This window comes from Saccostrea echinata, unplaced genomic scaffold, assembly GCF_033153115.1.
Source record: "Saccostrea echinata isolate AGI-Se365-2 ecotype Australia unplaced genomic scaffold, CSIRO_AGI_Sech_v1 ptg000033l, whole genome shotgun sequence".
NCBI classification, from domain to species: Eukaryota; Metazoa; Mollusca; class Bivalvia; order Ostreida; family Ostreidae; genus Saccostrea; species Saccostrea echinata.
In genome coordinates, this window is record NW_026889782.1 from 23,445,519 (window position 1) to 23,465,136 (window position 19,618).

At 35.0% G+C, this 19,618-nt stretch overlaps 1 long non-coding RNA gene and 1 pseudogene across 1 annotated transcript in view; one reads left to right on the forward strand and one right to left on the reverse strand.

Moving 5' to 3' along the window:
- The window catches only part of LOC133199056 (uncharacterized), a 536,473-nt gene that overhangs the window by 335,420 nt on the left and 181,435 nt on the right, over positions 1 to 19,618 (reverse strand). The window contains exon 2 of the long non-coding RNA XR_009722736.1: positions 11,637 to 11,692. This is a non-coding gene — a long non-coding RNA (uncharacterized LOC133199056). The remainder of the gene's footprint in view (positions 1 to 11,636; positions 11,693 to 19,618) is intronic.
- On the forward strand, positions 730 to 4,294 carry LOC133198772 (uncharacterized; annotated as a pseudogene).

Consider the following 19,618-nt stretch of genomic DNA (forward strand, 5'->3'; position numbering starts at 1 on the left):
TTAATAATTTAATAACTTAAACTGACCATTAAAGTTCCTGCCCAAAAAAAGAAATGCATGCACATTTCAGCTAACAATATAAAAGTATAAAAAACAACTTAAAAAAAAATAATTCTTACTTAATTTAATCAACCAGTTTAATCAGAGATATTTTGTAGGGTATTAATCATGTTAATTGGAAAAAATAAAATAAAAATTGACTTCTTATAGGTAGGTGAAATAATTTTTGTTCATTAAATCAACAAATATTATGTACTCTGAAGATAAAAAATTGCAATAACCCATTTCCCTGGCCTTTAAATTATTTCAAGATAACAGTTGGAGCAAGAAAGAAATACTTCACAGGGAAACTATAATTCTACCATTTTTTAATTATTTATTTGTATATGTACAAATATGCCATATGATCAATAGAATATTTAGTACATTTATATATAGCTACATGATATATATATCTGGATAGAAATGTAAAAGTTTTAACTATCCAGGGTGTGATATTTAATTATTGCATGAAAATAAAATTGTCTGATCATCAGTCTTGAGATCCAAGTGTTCAGCATCTTTGATTTTTTTTGTCTGTGGATTAGGATCATCCCATTATTCAACCAATCAGCTGATAATTAATGGTCACTTCCAGTCAAATCGCGATGCAGGGTCCACAAGCAAAACAGTACATTTTCATTAATTGTCAATTTGCAAGAAAGGCTATGGAGCATCATTTTTGTTGTATTTTTGTTATTCGGTATGTTTTCATCTGCAGGAAACACTCAGTCCAATGGTAATTTTAATTTTAATCCTTTGATTTAATTTCAGCTCTGACAAATCAAGAAAAAATGTTATGAAATTCATATGTAAATTTTATCTTGATTACGTATTGAAATTCTTTTTAAATTTCAGGTGCTAACTGGTACTGCAAGTGTGGAATTTGCAATGGGAAATGGGTACCAAAGAGAACTTTTCACCGCCACACTGCAGAAGACTTCAGCAAGAAAACAGTTCCTCTTATTCCTAAGTACCATTTTGATGAGGCTGCATACAGTGATCAGAATCTACTTTCACCCCTTTTCTCAGGAGCAAACACTACTGTGTTGGAAGCTGTAACACAACATTTATATGTGTTTTCCATGAATCATGGGATGACCAAAAGTGCTGTTACAGATGTGCCTAAAAGTGAAAAACAGACTCTCCCACAGCCTAATATTTTGCCAGCGTCGTATAAGGAGGCAAAGGATTTGATTAAACATCTCCTCATTCCATTGTACAAATACGATGTGTGTGTTAATGACTGTGTGGTGTTTAGAGACTATGCAGAGAACTTATTTGCTGGCTTACAATCCTGCCCAAAATGCAAGGAGCCTAGGTACTTGAACGGAAAAGTGAGAAAATCCTTTACCTTATATGCCCATTGGACCCAGATTAGCCCGATGGTTTGGGACATTCAACCTTTGCCAGCTTCTGTATGCAGAAAAAATTAATTTAAGGGGAACATTGAGTGACTTTGTTGACGGATCACTTTATCGTTCATGGTATCAACCTGGTGGTGTATTTCAATCTACAGAGGAGCCATTATGTGTCCCACTCTCTCTATTTACAGATGGCGTGAATCCCAACAAGCACACTGCTAGCCAGAAATCGATGTGGCCACTAATACTTACCTGGATTAATCTTCCTAGAGGTATTCGCCAACTTATTGGACCTATGCTGCTGATGGGCATCATTCCAAGTGGTCCAAAAGGATGTGAACCGAAGACACTGGAACCATACCTGGAAATCCTCATTGAAGAGCTGTTAGAATTAACCGAATTTCCAGTGAGGAATGCTTACACCGGCGCACCAGCAATGGTTAAGGTAGCATTGTTACAGTTTCTCTGCGATATTCCTGCGTATTCAAAACTTCTACACCTTTCTGGACAGGCAGCTCTACGATCATGCCCATATTGTAATGAAGTTGGCCATTACTGTCATTTTCTTAAAAAAAAACAGTACACATTTCCAATAGATGTTTCCTGCCATCAAGTGACAAGATGAGAGATGGGACTGGCTTTGCCCTTAAAGAACGAGAAACCAACATACCAATCTCAGTATCAAATGAGCAGGAAAAACAAATGAGACTCACGTATGACAGACTGCCAAACAAAACCCAGAAGCAGAAGTATCAGAAGGAAACTGGAATGAAGGGTACCTATGCATTGATGAAACTCCTTTACCACAACAGGTTACAACAAATGCAGCCTGATGGTATGCATACAATAGCTGACTTCATTTCTCATGTGATGGACATGCTGATAGGCAAACATGACGGAATTAATGTAAGAAATTGTGAGAAGTCGTTCAGCAGATTTCCTGAGATATGGGTTCAGGAGAAATCTTCAGCACTGCAAACTTCTTTGCCGCCTGAACCTGTTACTGGTAGAAAAAAGAAAAGAAAGTTGAACCAAGAAAATGAGGATCCAGAAGAACCTTTACATCCCACACCTTGGTCCCTGTCTAAAGAGCAAATCAAGACAGCAGACACCAGAGCAGCCTCTATCACATACAGTTCATGCCACAACATTACACCTGGACCACATTTTTCAAAACCATGGACATTGCGTACTATGAACTCAAACTGCAGGTGAGTTATCTCAAATAATTTCAGAATGATATTTGTTGCATGAGCATTTATTATTACCTATTCTGGAATCTAATTTTTTTTAATATTAATTTGCAAATTTCATTGAATGTTTGGGTTAATATTACATATATTTTTTGAAAACTTATTATTTTTATATAAATAAAGAAAATAGTTAAGGTTTTAGAAAGTTTAAAATTTTATTTTGTTTTTAATTCATGTAAGTTTTTTTTCTATTGCAGTTTGTTACAAGTGGTGCTCTTGCGTGGTGTATTAAGGGATTTTTACCCAAACAACAAGAGGAAACTCTATTCTTGATATTGAGCATTATCAAGAGAATGGTGTCATCGACATTGAAGGAGGAAGATATTCCTACACTGCAGGCAGATGCACATACTGGATTGTCCCTATTTGAACGGGATTTCCCACTCTCCATGCAGGTAACTTATGATTGTATTAAGCACATGTACTAATTTTCAGAGAAGCATTTTAATTTTGTTAAAGTATTTTTTTTTAAGCGTTTCATTTGACTTGTCTAATAATCTAACATGAAAGTCAGGAAAATTTACTTTAAATTATCATAATCTGAGATTTTTATAACTGTTTTTTTTTTTAAATTTTTTTTTACAGAATTTGGTCACTCATTTGCTGCATCATGTTGTGGATGGATTCCCCACTTTTGGCCCCTTGTATGGTAGATGGCTCTTTCCGTACGAAAGAGCCAATGGCTGGATTAGTCGACAATGCCTAAAGAAAGGAGCAGAGGAAGCCACCGTTATGGAGACTTATGTTGTAAGTATTTAGATTTATATTATGTGTTAATACATTAAAGCAAGAATTGTAATGGTATAATATAAGTTTAAAAAAAACCCAAACAAACAAACCAAAAAAAAAGTCCAAACTACTAGTATTCATGGTCATTGATGAGGCTTTTTTATTCAGAGGTGAAAGGTTTAAAACCCTTTTTTTTTTGTTATCTGTTCAAATATTTTGACAAGAGTTATCTCCCTTTAAAAATCATTAAGAAAAGATAAACATTAATCAAAACTACATTTATTAATTAGCACAAAAGTGAAATTGTTTTTAATTATAGGATATACTATGTTTTAGGTATACGACTGGTGTATGCATATGGTGATGAGCAAGCGCTTCAGGCCACCTGATGGTGCAGAGCAAGTGTTGGCGAAAGTTGACCATTCACCTGAATTCACCACCTACCAATTCAGCCAGGCCCAAGGCAAGATTGTCACCCTGACCGAGGGAATGTCCACACACATGAGAGAGTTTTACCAAACTGCAATGGATATCAACATCTTCTTCTTCGGTGAAAGTGCACACGAGAAATCCATGTACATTTCAGAAGACAGAAAGATTTGTTCAAAGAAACACTCCAGCAAAAACTCTTCTATTGTGAAGGTTTTAAGCGGAAATGACCTGTTTGGCGAAGTGTGTATATTCATTGAACATAATATGAACTGCATGTTGCAGACATGGGCAGTGATTGACGTGTTTCCTTTAGCCGAGAGAGGAGATGGAGTTTGTGTTTTCGAAAACAGAATTCTGTTCCAGAGACTTGTTCATGTGGACCTACTAAGTGACCCCCTTGTGTATGTAAAGGAAAACAATGTCTTGTATGTGTTAAACGATATATGACTGAAATGTGTAGTTACAAGTCTGTTTGTGTACTTGAACTGAAATGTCCAATTAATTTCCCAAAATATTTGTACAGTTGTATAGTACATGTACTTTGTTTAGAAATGATAATGTGAAGAACAGGAAAGATATGGCATTTATATATGTATATCTCTACATGAAGTACTGTATGATCAGTATCTCAGATATAGATATGTACCGATATGTGAGATGGTAGCATGTATTTATGCTCTTTTATCATCAATCCCTATTCTAAAAAAATGGACAAGGCTGAATTTTTAATATGCATTGAATTGTTTTTGGTTATTAAAAATAACTATAGTTAATGAATACAAATTGTAATCACAAGAGAAGAATTACATGTAAATCTTTATTTAAAGAAAAAATTAGGAATGGAATGATTAAGAAGTTGTTGCTTTTAAAAGTTTGAAAATATATGGCTCATTAAAAGTTCTGCTGCATTTGAATGGTAAGGAATGTGATGTGCCTTTAGTGGGGAAATCCAAAATACAGGCATTATCAGCACTTGTTCAGAATTACATGTACATATATAATCACAATGTTTGATGATCAACAATATACTTGTGTATGTGAATGCATGTAATGCATGTAAATGCATGTAATTTGTTAAAGGTATGAGAAAATATAGTTTTGTAAAACAATAAACAAGCTTTTTTATAACCAGCAGTTGTCTTTGTCCATGCATGTACAATTATTGCAATGAAATGAAATTTTGAGTGGGGTGTGTGGATTTTACTGAAGTAAATGATTATATACTGGAATTACTATTTGTTGACAGGTGTAAGTAATCAAGAGTACATTTTAATTTACAGGCAGGGATAGTATGATATACACAGGCCACATTTTATTCTTTATTTTTTCAAGAAAGCTGGCCAAAATTCCCCAGAATTTGAAGAAAAAATACAGAAAATTTTGATTTATTTTACTCGCCAAAAATATTTAAACTTATTACATGTATTAGCTATTTGTGAACAGAAATCACTGTTGTTTACATGTATCGGGAAAATGAATGGAAATAATGTATTCAATTACTTTATCTTGGTCTAACAATATTAACATTAAGAATACTTTAATTCAAAAGAAATTGTGTCATTAACTGCAGATTCCAATTTATTCTATTTTTCTTGTAAGGGCAGATCACTCTAACTCAATAAAACTGTCCTACAAATAGGACTCTTTAGTGTGCAGTGTTTAGAGTTTCCTTAAAAAAGGGGAAAAAAAAGGTGGCCCAAGTTAATTGTAGGGTGAGCATGCCATATATAAAAAAGTTTCCAGCACTTTTCTCAGATCCAGGTTAGTTCGGTTGATAGATCGGTCCTAATAAATTTGGTTCTATGATCAATTATAAATAACATATGTAAGTATTAGTTAAAACGAAAATAAACAGTGAAAGATATTTGAAAGAATTACGGGATTTTTCTATATGCACATGTAGACGTAAAATCAGATGATCTAAATCTGCTTTTGCTTAGCCGATTCAGAACATCTAATTTTAATTAGAGTGTACCTATTGGAGAAAAAAATTTAATTCTCCTAAATTAATCTTTACCGAAAGTTTCACCTGTAACCCCCCCCCCCCCCCGGCCCCGTATTTTTGCCACTATATATTATACATAGATAATTTTAGTTGTGTCCCATCAACAATGTTACGTATTTTGTTAGTGTTCGGTGTTCGCTACTGTTTCAGAAGAGCCCAATAAATAGAAAACATCCAATCTATAAATAATGCAGCTTACTACGTGTACAAGTTGTGTAATTTGCAGATCCCATGCACAACTTAAATGATCAAAATTATATATGAATTGATTTAAATAATTATATATATTTCATATTTTTTCAATAAAACACATAAAATAGAAAATGTTGCTTATGAAAAATGAGATGAACTGATTAATATTTAGAAAAAAAAAAGGGGGGGGTTATGAACTAAAAAAAAAAAAAAAAAAAAAAAAAGATAACTTTTTTTTAATATTATTTACATACTAAATAGTAAGAAATTTGAGGAAACTTCAATATCTAAAAATATGTAATTAATGAACGGGGGTTATAATTAAAGAGAAATGCACCTGTTTCAGCACATACAGTCAAAAGAAATGAAAATAAATTACAAATATGTCAAAATAGCACAATATACACGCATACAGGTTCAATTTATACTTTCAGCGCTGCCCACTCGATTAAGAAATTTTAAATACCTAGGATTTTTTAAAAGGTTGTCTTTGTTTCCCTCCCCCTTTTTAGGCTCCTTTTAACTTTTTAAATAAATAAATGTATAGATAGATAAATAAATAAATAAATAAAAAATAAATAAATGATAAAATGAATAAATAAATAGATAAACAAATAAATAAATAATTACATAAATAAATAAATATATATATATATAAACCATTTTCAAGCCTTCTGGACGTAGAGAAATAATCTCAGTAATTATCAGCAATTCTCAGTACCGACAGTAAATCTCAGCAAATATCAGTAATTATCAGAACCCACAGTAAAAACGACAGTAAATATCTGTAATTATCAGAACCAACAGCAATTATCAGTAACAACAGTAAAAAAAAATATCAGCAAATATCAGCAATTCTCAGTACCAACAGTATAATATCAGTAAATATCAGAAATTATCAGTAAAAAGTGGCACTATCAGTAAATTTTTAGGCCAGTAGTGTAAGTGACTTGCCTTGGATGATAATTGGGGCGAGAAATCCAAGGGGGTCAAATATACTATTTATTGTTGATAACACACCTCTTCTTATGAATGGTTTGACATCATTTGAAATTTTAAAGAAAAACGAATCTGACTGTAAGTCCCAAATAAGTCCTAGACTGCGCTGTGTTGGTAGATTGTCTTTTGATAAATCCAAGTCTTTCATTTCACTTGACAGATCACTAGGTGGAAAAGCGTTCATAACTTCCTGGTTGTTTGAAGCTATTTTGTGTAGACGTAATTTCCCATAACTCAATGCTTTCTGTGTTCTTTTCATTAGGTCCACAGCTTTTTCTACGGTAGGTTGTGATGTTAATCCATCATCCACATAAAAATCACGTTCTACATACTGAGTTACATCTGTCCCAAACATATCTTCTACTTCCTTAACAGTCTTGCGTAATCCGTAGGTTGCGATGGCTGGCGAGGGACTGTTTCCGAAGACGTGAACAGTCATACGGTATTCGATCAGTCTCTTTTCAGGATTGTTGTCTTCATGCCATAGAAAACGCAAGAAATTTCGATGAGGTTCACAGACTTTAAAACAATAAAACATCTGTTCAATATCTCCAATTAATGCGACTTTCTCTCTGCGGAACCGTAGTAAAACACCCAGAAGACTGTTTGTCAAGTCTGGTCCGGTAAGTAGTACGTCGTTAAGCGACTTTCCTTCGAATTTTGCTGAAGAATCAAACACAACTCGAATTTTGTTTGGTTTCTTTGGGTTGTAAACTCCAAACAATGGTAAGTACCAACACTCTTCTCCATTCTGTAGAGGCGGTGCTATTTCTGCATGATGATTCTTGAACAATGCATCCATAAATTCTACGAAATGTTCTTTCTTTGTAGGATCCTTCTGCAAAGTGTAATCTAACTGTTTTGCTCTCTTCCTAGCTTGATCATAGTTGTTTACTAGCCTTTGACGGTCCTTACGAAAAGGAAGTGGAGCTTGCCAATGTCCATCAAGATCTTTTGTAAATTCTGAATTCATGATGTCTAAGAACTCATGATCATCCATAGAAAGTCCTAACTTTTCATCATTCTCTGTCCTCTGAAAAACACTTTCACCAATTTCAGTTTTTGTACACATGATGTTTGTTGAGGTTTCATTGAGGATTTTTTCTTTGACCTGTAAGTTACTGTTGCAAGGTAGCATCAAAGTTGGACGGCCATCAGGTAGAACACAAGTTTTCATGACATTAATGACATCTGGTTTATGGGTTTTTCCCAAACAAGTTTCACCAATGATAGTCCAACCAAGGGACAGTTTTTGGGCATAGGGTTGATTTCCCAATCCAATGCGTTGGTCTAAAACGTGATGTGCTTTGGTTATGTCCCTTCCTATCAGTAACAGGATTTCTGCATCAGGATCAACTGGTGGTATGTGATCAGCAATGTCATGCAAATGTTCATAATGTAGGGCTACATCTGGTGTAGGAATTTCCTCTCTGACTTCAGGAATTTCATCACACTCAATGATGGTAGGTATATCTATACAGTTTTGTCCATCTAATGACTCAACAACTAATCCATGAACTTTACGTCCTGACCTTTGAACTTTTCCTGAACAAGATGTTAACAGGTAATTTGTCATAGTTCCATGAGTGTCCATAAGATCAAAGAGTTCTGGTTTAGCAAGTGTTCTGTTTGACTGGTCATCAATCACTGCATAAATTTTCACAGATTTTTGCGGACAGTGTTTTGGGTACACATGCACCAGAATGGTTTTAGCACAAGATTTTCCACCAAATGTTTGTCCACAGATTTGTGTACACTTAGAATTCACAGCTGGGTTGTTCACATTTTCAGAATCTAAAACTTGTCTCTCAGTGAAATTCTCCCCGCCATAGTTTCTCCAAGGGTATGAAGTCTGAACTTTTGTCCTGTTCACATGTAATGGTGATGTGTGAAATTTGCTTCCACATTCTCCACACTGCACATCAGAATGACACTCTGCTTGTTTATGATCTCTTGAACAACATCTATAACACAAATTGTTATCTTTCAAGATCTTCCTCCGTTCGTCAAATGGCTTTGTTCTGAAAGCTCTGCACTGTTCCAAGGAATGGTTTGTCTTATGAAGGGGACACTGGTTTTCTTTTCCTGAGTTACGAAGAATCTGTGGTTGCCGAGACACAGCTGTTTTCCTGCTTGAAATCTTCAGAGTTTTGTCACTGTGTTTCTGCATATGCAAGTTTCTATCTGTATAAGCAAAACTGGGATTGTTCTTGATACGGCTTTGCTCACGAATAAAGTTTGCAAATACATGAAATGGGGGAAACACAACATGATGTTCACTTATGTATTTCACTGCTGTATTCGTCCATTTTTCTTGAAGTTGGTACGGAAGCTTCATGACGATAGGTGTCACTCCTGTCGACGCATCAAAATATGCAAGTAATGACTGGTAACGGATATCTTCTTTTGCTGCTAGGATTTCATCCAAAATATCAGACAAGTCATATAGACGACAATAATCTTTCGATGTAATAGGAGCAAATGAGTTCAGTTTTGTTTTTAAAGCAGATTCTATCATTTCAGGACAACCAAATCTCTCCTCTAATCTTTGCCAAATTCTCTGAAGTCCATGCACTGGATTGCTCGCACTTGCTGCTTTAATGCTGATAATCTGTTGTTGTGCTGATAGACTAGTGAATTTGATAAGAAAGTCAATTTCCTCTTCTGGTGTCACTTGTAAGTCTCTCATAACAGATTTAAAGGTTGCTTTCCATGACGGGTAGAATACAGGTTTGTCATTAAATTTGATGAGACGTGAAAGCATCAAGTCTTTTTTCAAGAGATAACGAGTGAAATCTGAAGTCACTGCTTGTCCTCCTACACTCCAGGACGGCTGTGGTGGAAAGTATGGAAGAGCCTGAGGATTCAGTATAGATGTACAAGGTTCTGGAATGCAACTCTGACTATGTTGATTAACATTTTCTTTCACAATAGTTTCAGGTTCTACACAAATGTTTTTATTTTGAGTTCTGATTTGAGCATGTTGCTCTACATATGATTTTGTACGTTCTTTACTGTCAACACTCTCTAAATGTTTAATACATGTATCACTATGACCACACTGACTTCCTTCCTCTTCACTGAAAATTTCCGCTTCAGCAACCGCGACTTCCTTTTTAACAGATAGTAATTGTAGATCTGCTTCTAAATCGTCTGTCATTTTCTGAGACTTAGCTCTTTCTAATGCTAGAAGAGATTGTTCCTTCTTAATTTTCATTTCAAGTTCGGTGTATTTTAATTTGGCACGGGCAATTTCTGCTTTCTTTCTCTTTTCAGACAATGAGCTTTGTTTACTGCTGATTGAAGAAGTTTGTGAGGCATTTTCTTGTGATCTCTTAGTTGACCTATTTGAATGAACATCTTCTTCCTGAGGTGGTTTCTGTTCATGAAGCTGTGGTGACTGTTGGTACAATGCATTCAGTTTTCTGAAAGCAGTATCAAATAAGATAGAATATCCTTTCTTTGAAAACTTGAGTTTTTGAAGTTCATGTACACATTTTTCAGTTCGATGTCTTTCCAGAAAACCACAGAATTCACTGAAGAGTACGTCGAATGCATCTATTCTTGTTTCTAATTGTGATTTCAAATGTATGATGAGTTCTGGATTTTTAGAAGATGTGTGGTCTACTTCCTCGATGATAGTGTCTACATTTTTCCATAACTTTTGTAAACGAGCTGAGTAAGTGTTAATCTGTTTGTCTAGGAGTTCTTGACCTTTCTCAGTTAGATCCCTGTGACGTTTCGGCCTGGCAGAGGCCTGGTTTTTGTCGTCTTCTCCTTGATCAACCATCTGGTGTTCGTCATCTTCTTCTTCTTGATGATGATCACTCATCCTCAAATTCTGGGTTTGGTTCTGGCCAATTGAAGTTTATTTACTATGCTGTCTGGAACAGCTAGCTAAACCTCACACCTCACACCCCATACTTGATCATTGAAGAACACATGGTAACTGGTTCCATATTTATTAACAAGCGAATTCATATTCCAATCAGTGAATGAGCGAATGAGCCTAGGTGAGCGAGACAAAGTGAGCCTATGTGAGTGAGCCTAAGTGAGCGAGTGAGTCTACACGAGCGAGCAAGCGAATGAGCGAGTGAGCGAATGAGGTAAATAACTGAAATAAACAAAATCAAATACTATAATACTGATATACCAAAAAGACAATAACGGTGTTCCATAGAAATAGCTCACTTATAAACCTTATCATAATAACAAATTACTATAAAGCATATTAGATAAATTGAATAACAATAACTAATTCTCGTGACTTCAGTGACTTTAAACTTTACAAAAAATACCGGTCTGAATAAGTTTTCAATACACAAAAACTCTATAAATAATCACCAAAAAAACTTTACAAATAATAGGTATGACGTTACAAAAGTTTCCTATAAAAACTTACATGGTAATAGGCCACAAATCGTAAGAAGGTAGAATGTTACATGTACATCCTCATGGATGGAACTCTAATGGCAGACTGAATGAAAACTTGCACGAGAAAATGAGGGAGATAACTCCTGACACAAAAGATTTCCACTCAAGGAAGATAATTCAAAAATTTACAAAGAAGGATAACTCTTTCTGATATCTGAATAATACACATATTTCACTCCGTATAATTACACAACAAGAGGCCCATGGGCCACATCGCTCACCTGAGTAACTTTGGTCATGCTGTTCTTTACCAGATTTCCCCCTTGTAATACATGTATACCTATTGTGGCCCCGCCCTACCCCCGGGGGTCAAAATTTGAACAATTAAAAATTTACACTACCTCAGGATGCTTCCAAATATGTCTCAGCTTTATTGGTCCAGATGTTCTTGAAAAGAAGATTTTTAAAGATTTTTCTTATATATTTCAATGTAAAACTTGGATTCCCTATTGTGTCCTGCCCTACCCCCGGGGGTCAAGATTTGAACAATTTATAATCTACACTACCTCAGGATGCTTCCACTTAAGTTTCAGCTTTTCTGGCCCAGTGGTTCTTGAGAAGAAGATTTGTAAAGATTTTTCTTATGTATTTCAATGTAAAACTTGGATTCCCTATTGTGTCCCGCCCTACCCCCGGGGGTCAAGATTTGAACAATTTATAATCTACACTATCCCAGGATGCTTCCACATAAGTTTCAGCTTTTCTGGCCCAGTGGTTCTTGAGAAGAAGATTTGTAAAGATTTTTCTTATGTATTTCAATGTAAAACTTGGATTCCCTATTGTGGCCCCGCCCTACCCCGGGGGGTCATGATTTGAACAATTTAGATTCTACACTACCCCAGGATGCTTCCATATAAGTTTCAGCTTTTGCTGGCCCAGTGGTTCTTGAGAAGAAGATTTTTAAAGATTTTTCTTATATATTTCAATGTAAAACTTGGATTCCCTTTTATGACCCCGCCCTACCCCCGGGGGTCATGATTTGAACAATTTATAATCTACACTACCCCAGGATGCTTCCATATAAGTTTCAGCTTTTCTGGCCTAATGGTTCTTGAGAAGAAGATTTTTAAAGATTTTTCTTATGTATTTCAATGTAAAACTTGGATTCCCTATTGTGGCCCCGCCCTACCCCGGGGGGTCATGATTTGAACAATTTAGATTCTACACTACCCCAGGATGCTTCCACATAAGTTTCAGCTTTTGCTGGCCCAGTGGTTCTTGAGAAGAAGATTTTTAAAGATTTTTCTTATATATTTCAATGTAAAACTTGGATTCCCTTTTATGGCCCCGCCCTACCCCCGGGGGTCATGATTTGAACAATTTATAATCTACACTACCCCAGGATGCTTCCATATAAGTTTCAGCTTTTCTGGCCTAATGGTTCTTGAGAAGAAGATTTTTAAAGATTTTTCTTATGTATTTCAATGTAAAACTTGGATTCCCTATTGTGGCCCCGCCCTACCCCCGGGGGTCATGATTTGAACAATTTAGAATCTACACTACCCCAGGATGCTTCCATATAAGTTTCAGCTTTTCTGGCCCAGTGGTTCTTGAGAAGAAGATTTTTAAAGATTTTTCTTATATATTTCAATGTAAAACTTGGATTCCCTATTGTGGCCCCGCCCTACCCCCGGGGGCCATGATTTTAACAATTTAGAATCTACACTATCCCAGGATGCTTCCACTTAAGTATTAGCTTTTCTGGCCCAGTGGTTCTTGAGAAGAAGATTTTTTAATTACCCCACCCTATTTTTGTTTTTTCTTGATTATCTCCCCTTGTAAGGGGACTTGGCCCTTTATTTTAACAATTTACACTCCCCTTTACCCAAGGATACTTTGTACCAAGTTTGGTTAAAATTGGCCCAGTGGTTCTTGAGAAGAAGTTGAAAATGTGAAAAGTTTACAGACGGACGGACGGACGGACAGACGGACGGACGACGGACAACGGGTGATCAGAATAGCTCACTTGAGCTTTCAGCTCAGGTGAGCTAAAAAAGCAAACAAAAATAAATAAAAAATAAGAACTGTGACAGCACAAGTTTACTAAGTGAAAGTGTAAGGATTTGTGTCAATGAAACGCGTCCCAAAATTCGTAGGTTCAATAATTTCCATATAAAATTAGTTTTATATCATATTTCCATGTGAAATGCTATAGCAACATAGAAGTCGTGATATTATACAAAAAAAAAAGAGAAAATATTTACTTCAAATCTGTGTCTATGTCCCTTTAAATTTGCCTTAAAAAACAACATACATAACGAATATTAATAATATCATAACTAAATACTTACCGCAGACCTGTTTCCGTGTCAAAGTCAAGGTATTGCTTGTATGGCTGCTATTTACATATACTCTAGCTGCTTCAAATTCAGAAATGTTTCTGCAGGCTACGCTTCTCTGCCGGGAGTAACCAGACCTCAATTGATCTGGTCGGCTCAGCTATGTTGCAAGGACTTATGGGTACATATATAGGGCATAGGGAAAAAACGCGGGAAATACAAGTTATAAGTATAAGTGTAATAGTGAGTGTTACATACATTTCCCAACTCATTCGATACTAATAAGCATGCTCCGAGTACCATCAATTTTTAAAACGAGGCAGGCTACTGACAGAAAAACTGATGGTACAGGGTGTGACCGGTCAACACGGAAGTTTACTTCTCATAGGCACCTGATCCCACCTCTGGAATAGCCAGGGGTACGTGTTTTATTCCCTGTTTACATATTTGTATTGTTTACAGATTTTTTTAGATCGACCACTGTATTTGTTGTCTTTACTTTCTTCATTCTGCAGTTTTAGCTTTTTAATACGTTAGAAATATATCATGTATATCATGGAATTTTTTAGTAAAAATCATTCGAACTGGTTGTTAAAACATGTCAATCATCTGGGTATACAATGACTAAATTTCGTTGCAGTAATAATAAGTTATCAGTCTGCTCAAAGACATTGCCATATCTGTTTCAAATTTGGATGCTCTCCTATTACGTTAATTGACTAAGGAAAACTACTAAGAGGGTTAATCCAAGAGTAAGGTCACAGCAGCAATAAAATCTTAATTATCAAATGTTATCAACAGAATTTAACATACTACTATCTATATCTTGTTTTACTTGTGCCTGAAATTTTTCATTTAGATATATGCAGTACTTTTTTAAAATATTAAAACAAATAAACACAACGTTGGGTTTTGTCTATCAAAAGCATACTGACGTCGATATGACGTTTCTCTTCAGCACTCATTTGCAATTCATCCGCAACTAACATCTACGAAAAAAGGAATGAATATAGAAATAACAACTGGACAAAGTCTCAATCTAATTAAAATTAGATGTTCCGAATCCGCTGTACCGCTTCTCAAACATCTAACAACATCCCATTAGGGGTCACGTCAGAGCGACCTTTTGATTACCCAATGGAATTGCCGTCTCTGAAATCTTGGCTTATAGTTCGGATGTTTTTTTTTTTACTGCCGAACCTAAACGCCCGAGGGGTTTTGTAGTAAAAAAAATATGCATGGTAAAGACCATGCTATATATGAATGTGACGTGCAGGATACGTATAGATGTAGTTTGTGCATTTTCGTTTGCATTATTCAGGTAAGAATGCCAGATTGGCGGACAATACGTTCAATTTATACCAAAATTACTTTAATTCAATGTAAAATAGTGTACTGAGCATCAATAATGTAAAGATGTAGCCGTGGAACTAACTTTAGAATCTTATACAGAAGGTTGAATCTGATTGGCCAAAATTTTTATGTTTATTCTTAATTGAAAGGTCGCTCTGACGTGACCCCTAATGGGATGTTGTTAGATGTTTGAGAAGCGGTAGCAGATTCGGAACATCTAATTTTAATTAGATTGACAAAGTCTCAAAAATGTTAAAGCCACAACTCGAGACAAGCCGTTTTATAGCAAAACGACAATTAAGATTATTAAAAATAAGCACATTAGAGGTTTTATATGTGGATGAACTGAAAATTGGGGCCTAAGTGCCAAAACGGAACGTCATAATGACGTCATTAACATTCTTGCCGCACGGCGATAGACGAGACCCACCGTTGCATTTATTTTAATATTTTAAAAAGTACTGCATATATATGAATGAAATTTTGAAGCACATATCAAAAAAGATAGAGATATACCTATGTATTTTTTGTTGATAGCATACGGTTATTAAGAATTTATAGCAGCTGTGAGTTGTGATATTAATTTTTGGATTAACAATTACAATTTGGATGAAGTGGTTTCTTTTGTCAACTTTCCATATCTAATTTTGGATCTATCTGTCTCGAGGAATAACTAAGTATCCACGTCAAGAACATATTTGCTGCAGTTGTAATGCAACAAGATTTGACAGAATTCCCCCGTGGGTCCCCTTATCCTCCTTCTGGTCCCCTCCTTTTCTCAGCTGGTTGGATGTCAGTTGTAATGATAAGCTACAGGTTTTGCGGTTTTATGTGGCTCACTCTAGGTGTCCTTGTCATATTTAACCGGCTTTCAAATCATATTCAGAAATATCTTTAAATCCGAGGCTGTGTTGATATGTGAGTCATGTCCTGTTGCAAGTTCACCATAGAAAACATCTTTTAGAATGATCTAATCATCGATCCATGCGATAGGAATGGTTTCACTCTGTTTTAACGAATATGCTAGGCATGTCTGCTTTTGTGAGAACAATCTCATTGCTGATGTGATCCGCCCAAGTGATCCCAAGGAGTCTTTCTCGAAAGCGCATATGGAAAGTGTTTTAAGCCCCAGTCACACTGTCACGGTTTTACATCACGGTAAGCTACGATTTAGAGATCTGTGATCATTCTTAGACATCCGTTATTAGTACCGTGGTGAGCCCTGATAACTCGGATTAATCCTAAATGATCTGTAAATCGCTACGACTATTTTGAAATGTTCAAAACAGTCGTGGAAAACCGCCATGCTACTCTGTTTCTGGCATATCGAAGTTGCCCCGTACTGAAGGACTACCATCACCATGTGACCACCAAAAAGACTATCGTGATGTTTCGGGGTCATCCGTGACACGTAGGTCTACGCTTACTCGAGGATTACGACGGCTACAGTAGGGAAAACGTACGGATATAAAAGACAATCCATAACTAACCGTCGGCCCAATAAAGAAAAACATGACCTTACTTACAAATGTAACTTGTGTAACTATGTTGACTGAAATATCAATGATAGATTGTCCTACCAAATCGATCTTCAGTTGTACCCGATGTTCGAAGCAGCTGTCCACATCATATGAACCATTTACGTAACTGAACTATATACGCATGTTGATAGGAGACCTATATTTATGCACATCACACTGCCAGGTAATCTGAGTTAACCATTAACCAATATTCTGTCCTCGACGCTATTTGTGATAACCAGCTTTTTGTTCTATAGGTTTTATTGTTATCAAGTTATCAACAACAATTATAATGGTATGATGTCGGATAATAATCATTAATAATAATGATGATAATAATAATGGCAGTGAGCTGTACAAATGAAAAATAAAGAAAAACATGACCTTACTTACAAATGTAACTTCACATGAATGTAATGATGTATTAATAAAAAATGAATAAAATATATACACAATTAAGACAGACAGTTGACCCTTCATTATAAAGATTTATAACATATTACACTCATAATTGACTTATGAATAAATACATATAAATAAGAGATCATATGCTTTCATATAAATCTTACCCCAAATAGGGCCACAATGCATAAGCTTAGGTCAAGGTCACAACTGGCCACAGTGATACTGTACAACCTAACCAAAAACCAATATACCTATATTACCTCTAGTTGTAGTTGTAAACAATAGCACAAATATATCTTGTATAATAAATATAAACTTCTTCATAATAAAAGCCTATAAGCATCACTAGAATTAAAATGAATAGCCAATATTATATGAAAACTTTTATCAACAAAAACATGGCTTAAACTTATTCTACTAAAATAAATATTTTCTGACTTTACACATATTAAAATAACCCTACCAAAACATACTTTACTATTATAAGCAAAGCTAATTAAAAAAAATATAAACTTACAGTTGGTATTTACAAGTACAGACACTGACACCTAGCTAAAATTCGGCTTTAACAACTACACCGTCTTCATAGCGCGACACATTTCGTGCAAAATCATTAACTATGAAGCCACGTGATCATAGGAAGTGATGTTGAAATTATCAAAATATTAAACAATACATTTAACTAAAAACTTATATATATTTTTCCATCATTATTTGAAAAATGATAATGACAAAAATTATTTTAAATGAAAATCTTGAATACTTAAGCTTATCAGAATCTCTGTTACTAAAAATAGATGTGGAAATCACCCTCAATGACAAACAGTGTATGAAAACAAAGAGAGATAACTCTTTTGTAAAAAATCACCACATCACATTTTTATTTTGCAACCCGTTCCACATTAATGATTCTTGACGGCTATTTGATTTAGAGTATATAAGGAACTAATATTACTTTTAAAATACTCTCAGATTGCTTGTTACTATTTACACCTGGTGATGACCAAGGACAAAACCAACATTCCGGATACAAAGGTCCTGCTGTCACATATTAAACCAATATCCTCCTTTGAAATCAGCAGCACAGGGACTATCAGCCCTATTGTGTTCTCTATCAAGGGGGAAAATCTTTTTTAAAGAAGAAATGTCATGGTAAGTCTCCGTAATATCCAAGCATTACCAGATATTACAAATACAAGTTTATGTAAAACAAGACATCACCCTCAGGCATGTAATGTAAGGCCACAATTTGTAATCAACGTTTTACAATGGAATATATCAATGACATTTTATGTTCTAATTCATATATTTGAAAATATGAATAGAATCTGTTTACAGTGATATACCTGTAAGCAACAATATATTTTTATTCTTTCCTCGGCGTTTTTGAAAGGATTTTGCAGAGTACCCCTAAATTCATCGGTAAGGGTTTTCTTACTCGGTCGCAATACAAATATGGGTTCATTGTTAGCTCTAGATGCAACGTCAGGAATTGCTACTAAACGTTGTAACGCTGAAAATAACTTCGATTGGTCTGACGTGTGCTGCATATGAATAAAGAGAATAATTAATCACATTGAACTAATAGTAATCTGTACACCAAAACTAGGTTAACAGTATTTTCTAATACGAAAGCAATCCATGGAGATGAGAATTATGTTTCTGATTTTCTATCATTGTAGACGGAATCTTGGCTAAAAGTATTTTCTAACTACGAAAACAATTCATCGAGATAACTCTGTTTCTATCATTGTGTTTTCAATTCTATGTGAGGTCAAGCTCTGCCAACTCTACAAATGCAGATTTAAACATTTAAACCTACCGGTAGGTAATTGTTTGTCGACGATCATCTATTTAACTCCCCCCCCCCCCCCCCCCAAAAAAAAAAAAAATCAACCTAGGGAAAGACGAGCACACATTCCGAAAATTTACAAATAAAGTTTGAAGGGTACAAATATACGTTAATTAATATAGAAATAGGAAATGCACATAAACGTATAATCTCGAATCGTGCCTTCTAAGAACGTCAGACGTCATTTTAACCAGTTTGGGAACACTTTCGCAAGACATTTCAATTCTTTTTATAATTTTCTTAATAAATGATAAGATCGGATGAAACCTACGAGTATCGAAAGTTATTTTTTAGAACTTTACAGTGAAATAAATTTCAACAAATTTGGAACTTGAATTCGGAATAAATTCATAAGCTATTTTAATTAAACTTATAATATATATTTGACATAAGGTTCCATTAGGCATCGGGATATATTTGCGGGATATGGAAGATTATTATCTTTAAAAGATGGAAAAACTTCCTCACTTTTTGAAAACAAGTAACTGTTTAAAGGTACTTGGTGTATGTAAAATCAAATTTGTTTATTTACTAACAATTTATTTCAATTTTACCTATTGAAATTGCAGTAACCTAAAATTTCATTGAATGGGACATCCTAAAAGACCTTTGTTTCAGTCGTTTTCCGTATCCTTTCTCTGAACAGAGGTTCTCAACAAAGATGTTAGATCTAAATGCAATCTTATAGAACAATCCTGTGGAATTTCGAAGACTTATGAAGAGATTTTTGAACTTTTCCTGGAAAAGGTATCTTCTCTGTTA